Raw genomic sequence first — 16,775 nt, forward strand, 5'->3', positions numbered from 1 at the left:
ACAGAAGTAGAGAATGAGTTCAGCTTCTGGGTTATATGAGCAAGTAATTAGTAGATCTCATCCAAGTATTGAGAACCTGAACCTAATCGTAAATATAATATTCACTCCGGATGTTTCTCTTTGGAAATAGTTTTGAGTTTGTAGTCTTAAAAAGGGACTTGAGGCCATCTTTGGGAATGTTAGGGGAAGGAGAAGTTTCGGGGGTTCTCCTAGAAATTTTTTGCGAAATTATTGCTTTAAAATGCAGCTTTATACGGTTTATGGAGATGATTCGGAAAGAAGAGATTCGGAGGCCGACGTTTAGAAAATTTTCTGATTTGTATAGTCTTAATGCATTGTAAACAATCTTTGCATAAGTTAGGGGTGTTCGTGGGCCCTTTTCGGGTCATTTTTCGAACTTGATACTTTTAAAATGCTATTGTTATATCCCTGATTATGTTAAGGATAGGTTGAATAACTTTGGAAATCCTTGAAATTTTTAACTGTAAAATTGCAGGTTTAGACTATCTTTGGCAATGTAAGGGAGAACAAAGATCTGGTGCCCCAAATCTTTGCTCCCGAGAATTTTTTTAATTTGTTTTCGTAAAAATGCATTCTTGATGATCTTAGGTAATGTTAGTGAGAGTAGATAATGTAAGAGGCTCGGGGGTGCTCCCCAGGAAATTTTTCGAAATTGGAACCTAAAAAATGGTGTTGCAGGTCTTTTTTGGGGGGAATTACCGGAGTACTAAGGCGCCATTCATTAATTACGTAAGGGTCCCGAGGGGGAGGGGGGTTGGGAAAAATCTCTAAATACCCTTACTTGGGGAGGGGGGCTAAAACTCATTCTTACGTAATATTTTTCTAGTCGATATTTTGTATTAGAAATCACGCGGTGAAGTGGTTTGGCAGGGATCATATTTCATTTGCGTCCTGAAGGTAAAAAACGTATTAGGATGAGCTGTTTTTTAATTGTTTTACAAAGAATGAATAGTATAAATATAATAAAAGAGTTGCACTATGTATGTATGGCATGTTTATTTTAAATTATTATCGCTTCATATACAAAAAAAAAAAAATGTCGAAAAAACATTCAGTCTAGATTCTAGTTTTTCAGAAAATATTTCTTTATACCTAAAGATTTTAAAAATAATTTAATAAAAGTGATTTTTTTTTTTTTGCGATTCCATTGAGATGTAAGATTCGTATACATTAGACAAAGAACTGTATTGAGATTGAGATGTTTGTTTGTGCTATGCGTAGCGTATTTAATTACGCTGCACGTAGCAGCACTTAAAGCATTAGATAACGAGGACTAACCAAGCTGTCACCTAAAGCGATATAATAATGTCTTTTCTGTTGAAAAACAAAAATCTTTGATTCACGTCAAACTGGGAATTTTAGTGTAACTGATCCTTTTTCTAACAACATTTTGAAAAATGAAATAGAATCTTACGTAAGAATGGGGGGGGGGGAATACGTACCCTTACATAGGGGGAGGGGGAGTCAAAAGTTGCCAAAATCATCCTTACCTAATTAATGAATGGCCCCTAATTTTACCGGAGTAAGATTAAGGGATTGACGTTGTACCACCAACAAACTGGAAAAGGTTCCATACTGAGAGTTCATCAGATAAGTAAAAAGGCAAATAGCTCACTGGAGGGGTCGGCCAAGATTTTGCTCTAAAAGGCGAGCTATTTCAGCTTTTAATACAGTGAAATGAAAAAATTTCAAAATGTGCATAAGACACAACTGACAACTTCTAACAAATATTTAAACCACTTGACTTCCTTATCATTTTCCCCGTATACAGAAGAAAGTATCAGTTCAATACAGGTCTGTTATTTCAAATTTTTCCAGGGGGGTGGGGCACGAACTCAATGAAATTTTATCTGAAAATCGCAAAATGCCCACTTATATGTAAAATGTAAAAACATTAGTTTTTGTAAGTAAGGTGGCCATTGACCCCACCCTCCCTAAATGACGGGCCTGGTTCAAGAAGTGGTCTGATTGTAGGGTGTTAGGTATGTTGCTATATTTAATGTGTTACTTGTATTCAAGGAATTTTTTTATAAATTTCTCAAAATTCAGGCCCTTTGCTAGAGCAAAAATAATTGACTCAAAGGCTTGAAATTTTACGCTGTAGTTTATGTTAGAAAGTTACAAAATTCCTGCTTAACGTTTGGCTAAATTTAAAATATTTTGCAAATATTCTCTTCGATTTTTCTTTAAAAATCTCGAAACTTTAAGTTTTTTGTCAGAGCAGAAGACATTAACTCAGAGTCAAATTACTCCGCAGTTACAAATTTTCCGCATTCAGGCTAAGTGCTTCGCAGATTTTCGATTTTGTTAATCCACCCTAGTGGGCATCCCCGCAAATTAAAATAATTGAAATGAGCTGTTAGTTTATTTTCTTTTTACTGTTGCTATTACAAGCAGTTGGTTGCCAAATACTTTATCAATTTTGAAATTTGGACACTTGGTCATTTGGTCCCGCCAAAATTTAAGCCAAAGTGCTGAAAATTGGCCGTCATTACACCTTTAGTCACCACCATCTGGACCTAGAGGTGTTTGTTACAATTATTTCTGTAAGATTTAACAATTAAACATTTTTTGCAACAACGTTGCTATATAGCTGTGTTTCATAAATTGTGTTCCGCCGAAACCTAGGGCTCCATGGAGATCACTCAAGGATTCCACAAAACTTGCAATTTTTCTTTTTTTTTTCACAACGTTCAAATAAGTCACATAAAAAACAGGTTTGATTGAAGTGTTTAATAAGTATTTTCCGAGTGAACAACTCAGAAAAGATCAATAGTGGATTAAAAAGCTGTTTACTGTTAATATGGTTTCTAATTACGACAGCTCTAGAATACGACTCGTGTTGAAATGGCATTTGACTCCTCCTTGCACCAGAAATTAATTTAAAATGATGCTATTCAGTGAAATTCTGATGCAATTTAAAATATGAATGTTCTCAATAGTCCCAAAATTCCTTGTGTTGTCACTTTTACTATTTTCAAATAAATTTATTATCTTATCTTATGTCGACAAAATTAAATATCACTTCAGATTTAGGTTGTACCTGAGCTGAGAATGCAACTTTCATCCATAAAGCCTGATATTTAGCATATATCTGTCATAGTAAAAATAGGTACCTTAGGGTGCTTAAAAAAAATACACGTAAAAATACGTATCCTTTGAAGCTTACGAGTGTTTAGGACGTAACTTATGTGGAACCCTGACAAGAACCAGGTAAAACGAGAAAGGAAACACAACTGAAGTTCTATAAGGTTATGGCGGTGCCAACCTTACAATACGGCTCTGAAACATGGACTTTGAACAGTCAAGAAACTAGTAGAATTCAAGTAGCAGAGATGAAAAATTTGTGATCACTGAAGAACTACACTATCCTAGACAAAATAAGAAACGAATCTATTCGTAGGGAATTACAGATATTCAGCCTCAATGAAAAAATTATGGAATATTGTAATGATTGGAAAAACCATGTTCGACGTATGGCACGAGGAAGACTTCCAAGAGCCGCCTTTTATTACAGACCAAGGGGAAAACGAGACCGTGGTAGGCCCAGGAAGCGGTGGGGCGACCAAGAAGCCGGAACAGGCTGTATGCCTAATCCTTGAAGAAGAAGAAAAATGCGTATCTCCTATATCAGTGCTTCTCAACATCTGTGCCTCGGCACATTGGTGTGCCGCAACAAGGTCCTTGGTGCGCCACGGTATTCTTGGAGTTGTAGAAAAGGAATTCTTTATACCGACAGCCCAGTTATCCCAACCAGAGACTGCAGTTTTGTCTTATTATGAACTCATCAGTCTGGAAAAGGGATTAACCGAGCTGGAGGCATATGTTATTTCATCATGTACTTTTTCCATAGCTCTGGCTTAGGGGCGGTAACTTAGTGCATAGAGTTTTTTTTTACTTGTGCTAGATTTTAGATATAACCTAGCTGGTTTAATCAACTTCCAAATTGCATTGAAAACTGCATACTAATGGTAAAACATTTATTTTACCAGCATGTAAAGACATCATATGGGGAACAATAGGTTCCAATGCAATGAATGAGGTGGTTAGAGTACCGGTTCCAGGCAATGTTATCAGGCATCGAATTAATGAGACGACAGTTGAAATTAAAAAAATAGTTGATTCATAAACCACAAATATTTGGTAAAATTTTACTTCAAGTTATTGAACCAACACATTAAAAGAGAACTACTCTTGCTAATGAGGACGGCATTCAAGATCATTATATTTTCTGAAAAAAACTTTCTCAGCTTGTAATTGGTGATGAAATGTTCAGCGTTACAGCTAAATAAAAAAAAAAACAACAGGATCCAGTTTTACAACTGCACATACGCTTGCAGTGATGGAACAGTTGCAATGACAGGAAATGTCGAAGAGTCCACATTGAATGCAAAAGATCGAATTTCCATTTTAAATCAGTTTGTGGCGACAGAACTTTTGGTCATGTTTAAAATTTAAGCAGTATTTCTAGTTGACTGGCATAGAACAATATGATTACTGAGTTTGTGATTCGCTGACGCATCAGCAAGGAACTTTCTTAAAAAGCACAATAAAAAGTTAAAGACCTCAGGTACGACCGCTCCCTAATACGCGCATATTGGATGTTAGTAAACAGTGCACCTAAAAATCTTATGCATGACCTGTTACTGTTTCCATTTTAAAGATGACATGATATTCTTAGCATTGACACTTTTAAAGAGCAAATATCATGCCTAGGTTCCCGATTTAAAAACTTTGTGTAGCTGTTCCCAACATATAGCTGAATAGAAAGTGCCACTATGCCTCAAGGCAAGCACAAGTGTTTTAGTCATGTTAAGTGAAAGTTTCTGACTTACTGCACTAAAATTCATGAAGAACTTAAACTCAATTTCTAAAGAAACTGAAATGTTTAAAAAATATTTCACATATTTAAAAGATTAATTGTTATATCCTTATGGAAACGCTGTTTTTATCTTTTTTTTTCCTTGTCTTGACAAGGGAATGATGAAAGCATTGTTCATATTGACATACAAAATTTAGTTTAGTGTGCCGCAAGGATTGAGCCAACTGCCAAGTGTTTCGTGAAGTAAAAAAGATTGAGAAGCACTGTCCTAGATAACGGGACACCCCTCAATATTTTTAGACTTGTGGATAGTAATATACTGGAAGAATTTTAGCTTCCTATTTCAACTGAAAGAGAGCGCTCTATCCCTTCCCCAAATTTCATAGGTACAGGGAGGGGGTTAAAAAAATACATTGAACTGAAAAAAACAATGCTACATATTATAATATACATATACATTGCAAAAAAATAATTATTTACAAAAAAAAAAAAAAAAAAAACAGCTGGAGAAATTAAATGTTTCTAAATTTGTATCATTGTTTATGCTACGGCTAATATTAAATTAAGGGGTCATTGAGCACTCTCTTAAAAATTGAGCAAGAAGCTAAAACTTTTACAGCATAATACTATTAGAAAGTCTACAAAAAATAGGAGGTGTCCTGGACTCTAGCTGTAAAAAAGTTTCTTTGAACCACCCTAAGTTACCTCTAATATCATTAAAATTAAAACTTTAAAACCTTTTTTGAAACAAGTTGCAGATGTTTAGAGAAATTTGTGTTCATTTTGAAATTACCTTTTTTAAGTCAAAAAAAAAATTAATAAATAAATAAATAAAATAAACTAGAAAAGCACTTTTATAGAAAATCATTCCTACACTGTTGCATGCAAACCATAATATTGAAGGAAAAACAAGAGTTCCACAAAAAAATTTAAAAAATACGACATACAAAAGGATACCACTAATCAAACAAATTAAGAAACGCTGACATAGAGTAGTAATACTTCTGGCAAAGAGTAACAGATTTTCCGACCGGAGATTGAATATGTAAAAGGAAACATTTATCTTGTATTTGTTAGCTTACAAATACTGGTGGTGAAAAGGGGGCCAAAAGCTAGTAGATCTGCAAAACTAGAAAAGCGCAAAACTTGAACAGCTTCAAACCCAAATTAGAGCCTATAAAATTAAGCTTTTTTATATATGTGTTGAAGAGGTTACTTCCAACCCCCAATTTGTAAGTGATGTCACTGCTTATAGTACATAACTCAAAAAGTCTTATAAAAGCTAAAACAATAACATTATGCATTTTAAAAAGCTACTTACAGTGATAGTAACCTCAGTAAACACATAAAATTTACCTCTAAATTTCATATATTGATCGTGGGAACTGTTTACAGTCGAGTCCCGACTTACGCGAGGGATGCGTTCCAAGACTCCTCGCGTAAGCTGAAATTTCGCGTTGTGGAAAAATATATGCACACAAATTTTTTAAAGCATACCAAATACTTTTAAGCACTTATAAACACCCCTCAATATGCTCTACAGCATTCCTTAACCATTAGTTTTTTCCATAAAGAACTGAACTTTTACTATATTTAAAAAATAAACTATTATCCAACATGAAATACTTAAGATGCACAAAATAAATGACCAATGGGAATAAAAGTTATAAAATAAAACAACATGGTATGCACTGCATGCAGTAAAATTAAAATGTTGCACAAAATAGTACTGTACAGTAGATACAGTAGCAATGTTTACGAGTTAAAAAATGAGGATACTAGTGATGATTTATGCTCCAATATCAGATCGTTATTCTTATCTAATACATTTTTAAATACGCTTCAGCTTTTATTTAAAACGTTTCAATTTGTGGCTACATCTCCTCTACCTGATCTTTTTATTAATCCACAACGCAAGAGTGCGCATAGCTTCCATTTTCATAATTTTTACTTTGCTAGACTGCTCTGCAAGCTTAAATATTGAAACTAAGTTCTAAACTTATATGGACATCTTTTTGTTTTGACTTTTGATTGTACATATGGAAAGATTCACTCATATACTTATTGTCGTGCTACCTTTGACGTTTTGTAATTGTTCAAGCATATCGAGAATCTTAGCCTTTTTAAATTTCTTTTATCAGAAACTTTCTTTTTCTTCACATTTTCAAACTTTAGATGAAGGTGACACTAAGGTGCCATTATGGGTATTTGATGCACTAGACTAGTTTGGCGTGGGAACTTTGGCTGTCAGTGATGCTCAAATGGACATACCATTCACAAAATCAATATTTAGCAGCCAATAACGAAGCTGATTCTTCCTTCTAAAAAAATTCATGTTGTGGGCGAAAAATTTGCTTCAGTTCTAAAATTCGTTACTCGTGAAAAATTCGCGTTATAGCCATTTCGGGTAAGTCGGATCGCGTTGTAGCGGGAGTCGACTGTATACCGTGGGACCAAAATTGGAGAATATTTACTTTCTCCCTTTACTCACAGGAAATATTCGGTTTTTCATTGATACCCTCTGTCTGTGAATGTTGATTTTCACTAGAAACTATCAACAGATACCACATTTGAACTTTCACAGTAACATATACATTAGCTTATTCAACTTCGCCAACATAAACGAAAAAATTCTGGTTTGCACAGGTAATTGATATAATAAATAGGTGAATATATTTCCAAATAATGATAGTCTGTTTGAATTTCTCACTAAACATTGCGAAAAAATACAGAAAAAAAATCATCAGCACATTGTTGTTTTAACTAAAAATACCTAGAATTGTTCAAAAGGAAACCAATGATTCCTGGAAGTTTTGACAGCACCATGAAAAATACATTTTATCAATTATATGTCTTTCTAAAGCTACAATAGAATACTTTTATAACGCCGACCTATATAATGCAATTCTCTATAAACCTCACAACTTTTCAGAAGTAAACAATAGGTTTTGGAGTTTAAAAAATCTTTCGTTTTGCTTTGAAAACATAAAATTTTTTAGGCAAAATAAATTTTGTGTGTTTAATCCTTCCATCTTAATTCAAAGCTTTTGAATGAAAATTAGTATTCACAGGAAGCAGAAAATATCAGATGGCTTTGAAGATGCAGCTATTATGCAAACCATGAAACTATCAGAAGTGCAGGATATTTCACTTTCTTTTGATTGTGAAACATATTTATTTGTGAATAACTAATTGTAATATTAGTGCTTTAATACTCATTGCAGATAAAACTCATTCTGAAGTGCTAATATGTAGATATATTCTGAATATTAATTTTAAAAAATGTGAAAGGATCTATGTAATGCAAAAACCTGTATAACGCAAAAGCTCTCGTCCCAAGATGCACTTTATAACGGTCTTCTACTGTATTGGATAATTATTTGGAAGACATTCATTTACTACAAATATAAACTTGTCATTTTGACTGCAATGGTCAAGGAGTTGCCTTATTTAACTATCATTGGAACCAGGACTTTTCATTAGAGTTCTCAAAAACTGAATATTAGTAGATAAATTTAAAGTTTCCCCCAGTATGATTCTTATAATTATGAATCAGTAAATGTTTTAAAATTGTTTTACTCTTTCTCTCTTCTGAAAAGAAAACGTGCAAACTCGAATACTTATTAACTTTTAAGCTGACATTTACAGTGTTTATTAAAGCTACCATACAAATTCTAATTTTCCAAATTGCATTCAAAGCAAGTAATTCAATTAGGAGTAAATTTTTCTCAACATTTAGGAAATTACTTAAGTTATCACAGTAACTTTTTTCCTTTTCATCATTTAATCAAATTTTGATTTTCATAACCCATTTTTAAAAATTCCCAAACGGGATTAAAATTTTAAAGGTTTTAAAAAGTCAATTGAGTGAAACTAAAGTGAAATATTTGACAGCTATAGTTTGAATAGAAAGTCTTTCTTGCAGTACGAAGTACCAAAATATAAAATAACAACAAAGTTTTATCGTAAAGCTGTTTATTTCATTGCGAAAATAATGTTACAGCTGTTGCATACAGCTACGTGTAAAGAGGAACAGACGGAAACTTACTTGTATATCGTTTTTTTTACTCTTGGATCAGGTGACACCAAAAGCACAGGCCATCTATCTGCTTGGTTTCTTGACGCAGTTTGCTCACTGTTATCACCACTTTCATTTTCCATTGCATTTCAAAATTGTTAAAACATTTCTGTTACAAAATATGTTTACAATTCATATCAACAATTATCGCAGTTGCAGTTAAGAACACAATGGTAACTGAGAGCTAAAATATTAGGAGGATGAATTGGCTGGAGTGGGTATTACGCATATCAGATTTCTTTCAAAGTCAGTTGTGACCGTACGCTACGTTGTCGTTTGTAGATCTGTACAGTCCCTGTTTGCGGTGATTTACAAAATTGCCGGAAAACTAAAACTTTGCCACGTTGCGTTCCATGTGTGTCTGTTGACGTAAACACAGGCAGTTTGTTCTGAGTATTTATTAACGTAATCGATGTGTCTTAGTTCGATTTCTGTAGCTTTCAGCTACAGAAATTGTTTAGTCCCTTAGAAGTATTCTTGAGCTTCTCAGAATAATGTTAGTTTTCCTTATTTCCTTTTAAAATGTGAGGACTTAAAAGATTGATTTAGAAAGGATAAAACAAAAAAAATCATACATACGAACAAAAATCACAACACTTTTAGCATTTTCTTCGTTACCACGTGCGTTTGTTTTAATTTTTTCGTCCGCCATTAGACAGTGACTGCAGTGCCCCCTATAGTTCGTTGGAGTTGTGAATAGACTATTAATAAGAGTAGACTGAGCTTTCTTTCGCAGTCTTGCTGATGAAGAAAATTGGTTCATACATGTATCATATGTGGGGGGGGGGGGGGCGTCAGTGGTCGAGCGGTCTGAGTGACTGCTTGACATTGGCACACTTGAGGCGGTGGGTTTGACTCCCACCCTCGCTTCGGTTGTACTTTCCCTTCCTTGTGATGTAAATTCTTTCATGTGTTCTTTATATGTGTAATAAAAATATATCATGCGTAAGGGAGGCAAAGTACTTAGATTGCAGTCCTCATCAAAAAATAAAAACCTGTGCAATTAAACACCGAAAGAAAGAAAAGAAAATGTATCATATGTGACTGGTGTGGGGGGCTGGACGAAAACTTTGGCAGAAAGGTTGCTAGATGCAGCATTATCTATTCGCAATTCCATTAAACTATAGGGGGCGTTGCAGCCACTATCCAATGGCGGATGAAAAAAGTAAAACAAACAAATCCCGTAACTTATAACGTACTTTGACGCTTAGTGAATGACGGTAGTTTTTCACCGTGTTTGCGGGAAGCTTTCTTTTCTATTCTTCTGAAATTACATTACACCATAAACTGTCTGAAGCCTGTAATTTATTCCAAAGAAAACACCTGGAATGGAATGTTTTATCTTTTTCTTTAATACTGTTAATCACCGCAAGGTAGCGTATTCGAGCTATGGAGTTGTGAATAGTTTGGCACTCGACATTTATTTTAAGACGGAGTCGATTTTCATTAGTTTTTGTTTTTTTTTCCAGGTGCAAAGGTTGAACTGTTTTTCTTTTACTTATAAACTATTTTGACATTAGTAATTAGTTTTATGCAACAGTTTTCAGTAACTTTTATTTCATTTTGAGCTGATCATCAGATTAAGTGTAATGTTATGTGTTGACTCACGCCGCAAACAAGTTGAAACAAATTTCCGTCTGTATTATGCTGAAACATACTGCCCACTGCCCATACTACATTTCTTGCAATGGTGAAAGAAATCAGGGGATACAACGTTTCTAAAAAATGCCGAAGGAATTTAGGATTTCAAAAATTGGTTTTCTGCGGAAGTTGTTCGCCGTAAACTGTACTAGATAGTAGCCCATTTAGAAATCCGACACGGTAGTAAACTAAACACTGAATTATTTTCCCACTTTACTTTCTTAAATCAATATGATAGCAATAAGTTGTCTTCTCAAGTCGAGTTTGATGTTTCAAACTGTCTAAATAACGTCTCAAACGGATGTCACCACAAATTAATAGGGATCAAATTTGACAATCTCGGAAATTTAAAAATTGCAACATAGAAATACGAGTTATTTAAAGACAATGTATATATAAAAGAGAGTACTAAAAATCAAGATTGTTTTCAGTTTTAAAGGAGTATCTTCCAAGTTGGTGGGAAAAAATTGTCGTCAATATTAAGACTAATTTGCTAACACTTAAAAACCTTTTCAAAATGCATTTCACTTCTCTGAGGATAAAAATGCGTCCAGAAGCTAGCAAAATATTGTATGAAATGTATTCCTGTGTGTTTCACTGATATAACTTAATATTTAATAGAAATAGTTTTAAACTTCATAACAAAACAGGGCTCGAAAAAGAAAAATTGCAAGAAATTAAATAAAACATAATATTAATACTACTGCATACTTGTGAAATGTTACAGCTTCTCCTTTTGCATATTTTTCTTTTCAATGAAAGACACACCAATAGTGAATATTTTTTTTTTCTGAGCAATCACGATTGCTTATTGCTTTCATTTGACTGTTTTTGGCGTCCTCTCTCTCTCTAACATTTTATTTTCCCACCGCCACCCTCCGCACCATCACCGTCGACCGGCTCCTCATGATGCTGCTCCTATAGCGAAAGCCGTCTCCAGGTTGCATCCATGTCCTACACACACGCGCATACATACACAACTACACACACACGCACAAATACACACGCACAATACATCTACATACACCATACACATACGCATACATACAGACACGTACACACACAAAAACATACACACATACACACAAAAACATACACACATACACACAACTACCCACACATTCATGCCTGCATACAGACACAAACACATATGCCTACACACAGATACACATACCCTCTACACACACGCGAATACATACACACACGCACACATACACACACATGCCTACACACATACACATACCCCCATACACAAACACACACGTCTACATACACACACTCGTGATTGTGAAAAACATAATTTGAATTCAAGATGTCAAAATTCAAATTATTTTTTTTTTTTTTTTTTGGCATTTGGGTGTAATGAATAAGAAATTGAACTTAGCATTTGGCAAACATGATTTGGAAACGATATAGAAGACGTCGTCTGGTACGATCAAGCCCGCCGTTGCTAGGATACACACAACTCACATGGTTTGGTTTGTGAGCAGCAAAGGGGCTCGGTCCACTATTATTATTAGTCAATGGTCCAAACCACATTTTGTGTTTCTAATAGAAATGGACTTTTTCCTTATTTATGTGAGCCTTAGTATCATAATCTTGCATTGAATTAAAGGTGTTTCTTTCAGGCTGTCACTGTGGCGTAGTACGCAAAGAAGGGGTTTTGGTAGTTAAACTCCTCCTTTCGGCTTCGAGTTTACTTTTTAAAAAATTAAAAATCGTAGGCTAAATGATTCGACGAAAACCAAGGGAACCCACGGGAAAATCAGAGGACATCCAAAGTAACATCACAAAAAAAATCGTGTAAATTTTTTTTGGAAGAGCACTTAACTAATTAATAACACTAATAATTACAGTACACGACAACGCTCCGAAGAAAAATGCACGTATTATATGCAAAATTGCCATTTCCCTGCGCAACGGCAATCAAGTAACATAATGGTGTATTTGGAAATTTTCCCTATTTGAATGAGTAAATTTTAATTAATCACACATTGTTGTTACCTACAATAAAATATTAGACACATGAACCTGCATCTGTAATATTCGTTATTTTTTTTTTTTACTTCGTCATAGTTCGAAACTCGAAATACGGACTATATGTTGATGCATATGCATATGTGCATATGCAATAGCACATTTTTCTCTTTTTGTCGTTAATGCATATAAATACATAAAAACGGCACATTTTAAAACAAATGCTTATTTCTGCGTTTTCCACTTCATTTTTTTTTTTATTCATTTATTTATTTATTATTGTTATTATTATTATTATTTTACTTAAAATAAATTTAAACGAGCTGATGTGTGCATCACATGACTTCCTATTACTTCAATTTTAATCTCCTTTTCTCATTATTGGCAATTTTAATGTGATTCAATCAGGGTTAGCAAAAACCCGGGTTTTTAAAAGCCCATGGACCCAGGGTTCTTTTGATTTTTTTAAAGAAAACCCAAAAAAAAACCAACTAAAGCTGGGGGGTTTTTTTTAATAAGAAATGTGAGTTTTTTTTTGTCTCTTTTTAGGGAAAAAGTGGGGGTACTTGTAGCATATTGTAGTGTAAGTATATGGACAAAGCGCAAAAATTGTCTTAGGGTAAAAAAAGCTGGAAAACTAGTTAAAATTCAGCGTTTTCTGAAGAAAAGTATAAAAGACGACGAAACCTAAGAATGGTGAAGTTTCATATTTTTTAGTTTCCATGATTACCAACAGTTAAGGCAAAAATACTTCTCGAGTGATAAAATCTATTGTTCGTTTTTAATTACTACATTTTGTTTCTTTTTTTTTTTTTTTTTTTTTTTTTGCATTTTACTTTATTGTATTTCATTTTGTTATACAAAACTACTGTAGAACCTCAAGTAGTTAAGATCCTTTTTTACTGAATTCCAGCTTAATCAAGACATTTCTTTGAATTTTATGTTGCCTGTTTTTCTATTACTGTATACACAGTAACAAATATTAATCTTTTTCGTAAGATAATGAAAATACTATACATGCAATTCTGTTTTCTGTCCGATCGTTTGTAAAACCTGTTTATTTCTAAATAAATATACCTTGTTTATTCGAGATTTGTGACGGGTTGGTTTGCAGAAAATAATTCATATGAAAGCCTTTTAGCTAGAGTAGTTTCCTCTGTACAATCTACAAATATTGAGAAAATCAGACGTGACAGGACTTAGTCAAGATAATTTGAGTTAGTTATTGACCAGTTGAAGAAAAAAGTTAAATATATTTATTTAAATCTTTGAAGTATTTTTTTAATGCTGTTAAGAGTTAAGAAACACTATTAAAGTTCAAAATTCATTTTTTATGTCCATTGTCTGTGGTGTAGACCAAATAAAAAAGAAGTTAAAAAATGTGAAAGTACATTTATTATTTTTTTAAAAACTTCTTAGAAAATTTTAAAAAACCCAAAAGTGGGCTAAATAATGGGCTTCTTTTAATGGTTTTTTTTTTTCAAAAAAAAAAACATTGGGGTCAACCCAATTAGGTCCAATCCGGCCAACCCTGGATTCAATAGTTTACTCTCTAAATATCACCACCAGTGGCCAAATTGGAACAAGATTAAAAAAAAAAAAAAAAAAAATCGCCAAATTTGTCGCCAACTTGGTGACAAAACTTGGCGACTAAAAGACTGGCGATATATTTCCAAGTGTCCGCCAAATTATCTCACCAATTGAGAATATACATCGAAATTAACAATGATTTCCCCACAAAAAGGGGAAAAAGACCCCTTTAGAAACACCCGAATGCAACCAAAAGGGGAGATGCACAACTAGACCTCCACTAGGAGTCTACGTACCAAATTTCAACTTTCTAGGACATACCGTTCTTGCGTTATGCGACATACATACATACGTACATATGGACGTCACGAGAAAAATCGTTTTAATGAACTCGGGGAATGTCAAAATGGATATTTCGGGTGTTTATACGTTCTCAGGCACTTATCCGCGTATGGTCGCGTTGAAAAAAAAAAAAAAAAAAAAACTCAACATTAACTCGTGGGTGAGCAAAATGGAAATTAAGGCCGAATTTTTCGCGAATACAATACTTCCTTTTTTGTAAAAGGAAGTAAAAATTAGCATTTTGTTCTTCACAAAAGAAAAATCAGATGACCAATAGAAAACTTTCAAAGAAATAAATTATTGATCCTAAGACGCCAATGAGATACGAAAAAATCTCCCTAAATCACATTAATTGATGAAAAGCGATGCCTAATTAGAGAAAATATTGAAGAACACATTGTGATTTATTGTACAAAAAGCAATAACTGTGCATATAATTTCCTTTTTGAATAACAGATTTAATATATTTTTACTGCCTTATTGACAAAATCTAGAAATAGAAAGGGCAATCATTTTTACAAGACATTGTGACAAGTTTCCCCTATGTCGTTGAATAATTATTACAACGTGCGGCAAAAAAAAAAAAAGCTTCAAAATACTTCTGACATTATTCTTGCTGATTCCTATGCAAAATGACCCCCTGAATCCAAATATGACCAGGATCCCCGTTTTCCCCCAACATGTATCACTTTTTGGGAGTGGCTCCCCCTAATTGTTTTAGTTTTCGACAGTGTCATACCCATTGTTTTTATTCGGAGAGGAAAAGGAGCGTTATATTATCCATTATTACTCTTCTGAGGGGCTATAGAGATTAGGGCTGGGCGATATACCGATATATCGTCATATATCGATATATTATTACGTATTACCACGGTAACGATATTTAGATTTCTATCCTTCCGATATATCGGTTGAAACAGAAATATGAGACATAATTACGGAGAAATTGAAATACTGACTCAAAATACATAACTTTTTATAGTTCTGAAGGATGGATGAGTGCTTGAAATTTCAAGAAATTAACTGCATTCTTCAATCAGTTATTTTATTTTTAATTATAGTACAAGGGAAAATTAACAGGGCCGCCGAAGGTCAAGATGGACCCATTGTCAGATTGGTCTCCAGATCCCATCTCCCTAAAAATTTTTCAAGAATGGGGCTCTTCTAAGGACCGCGCCCCCAGTTTCTGACAAGCTTGATATGGCCTCTCGTGGGCCCTGAAAAGTGAATGCGTGTTGGTTAAAAAAGCATCTTAATGCAACAATTAAAATTAACCAAAGGAGGTATCAACACGGTTCATAAATCTAATTAAACGTAAACCATTGACATTACGCTTAATAAAAGGTTTGCGAAATATACTGAACAGAAACGTCTGTATTAAAAAAGAAATGAAAAACGAAAAAAATCTAATGAGATTAAATAAAATACACCGCCAGCTCAATCATTTCCATCCGAGTTGTCGTATCTCACAAAACGTAGCGCAACTCATAGCTGAATGAAAATAGTTTATCTTCGATAATAAAGAGGGAAACTTGAACCGGTAATCCAATTTTAAAGCGTTATCACCGGCAACCCTGACATTACCGTTAATGCGCTGACATAGTGCTTTTAGTGAAAGTTGTACGCATTAACGTTAATGCGATGACATATTGTTGTTTGTGAAAGTTGCACGCATTAACGAAGATGGAATTGAGTTCTACCATTCACGGGCAAGGGTTCTTTGTGATAGTTCTACGCATTTTCGGAAGAGCAACAAGTACCATGATTGAAAAAACTGAGCTTGTCGATTGATGACATTTATTGGATGGTTTACCAAGATTCTCTAAGACCGTCGGATGAAGATAAAAAGTAAGTACAGTTTTTAAGCATTTTTTTTTATTATTTACTAATGTAAAATAAATGAATAATATACATAATTCGTGGATTTTAAAAATTATGAAAAACTTCATTGAAAAAAAAAAATGTCTTAAAATTTATTTAAAAACGCCAAAAAAAAAAAAGAAGTTTACTGCATTAATTTTGATACTACTCAGATTTTTTCAAAATAAATAAATAAATAAATAAATAATTTTTTTAATTTTAATTTTTTCCCTCGAAAATATTTAAGTTACATATCGAATTGCAGTGCATTTATACCTGCATTCTTTAAAGATTTGTTATTAGTATTTTACTTAATCTTACTCAACTAAAAAGTAAAAAGTCTTAAAGCAAAAGCTATTAAGTGACTAAAAACAAACTATTTAAGACATCAATACGAAATATAGTTCAAAGTACATTCAAATTATTGAGACTGCTCAACTTGAAAGATTTAAACAAAATATTGAATTAAATATTTAACACTTTTTCGTTGCGAAGCAGAAATAA

The 16,775-nt window shown here is 33.5% G+C and overlaps 1 protein-coding gene across 1 annotated transcript in view; it reads right to left on the bottom strand.

Moving 5' to 3' along the window:
* LOC129219860 (RUN and FYVE domain-containing protein 2-like) overlaps positions 1-9,055 on the bottom strand; it is a 97,139-nt gene extending 88,084 nt beyond the window's left edge. Inside the window, exon 1 of the mRNA XM_054854172.1 lies at positions 8,892-9,055. The gene's annotated coding sequence lies outside the window, so the exon portion shown is untranslated. The remainder of the gene's footprint in view (positions 1-8,891) is intronic.
* Between the last annotated feature and the right edge of the window lie 7,720 nt (positions 9,056-16,775).

This window comes from Uloborus diversus, chromosome 4 (assembly GCF_026930045.1).
Source record: "Uloborus diversus isolate 005 chromosome 4, Udiv.v.3.1, whole genome shotgun sequence".
Taxonomy (NCBI): Eukaryota; Metazoa; Arthropoda; class Arachnida; order Araneae; family Uloboridae; genus Uloborus; species Uloborus diversus.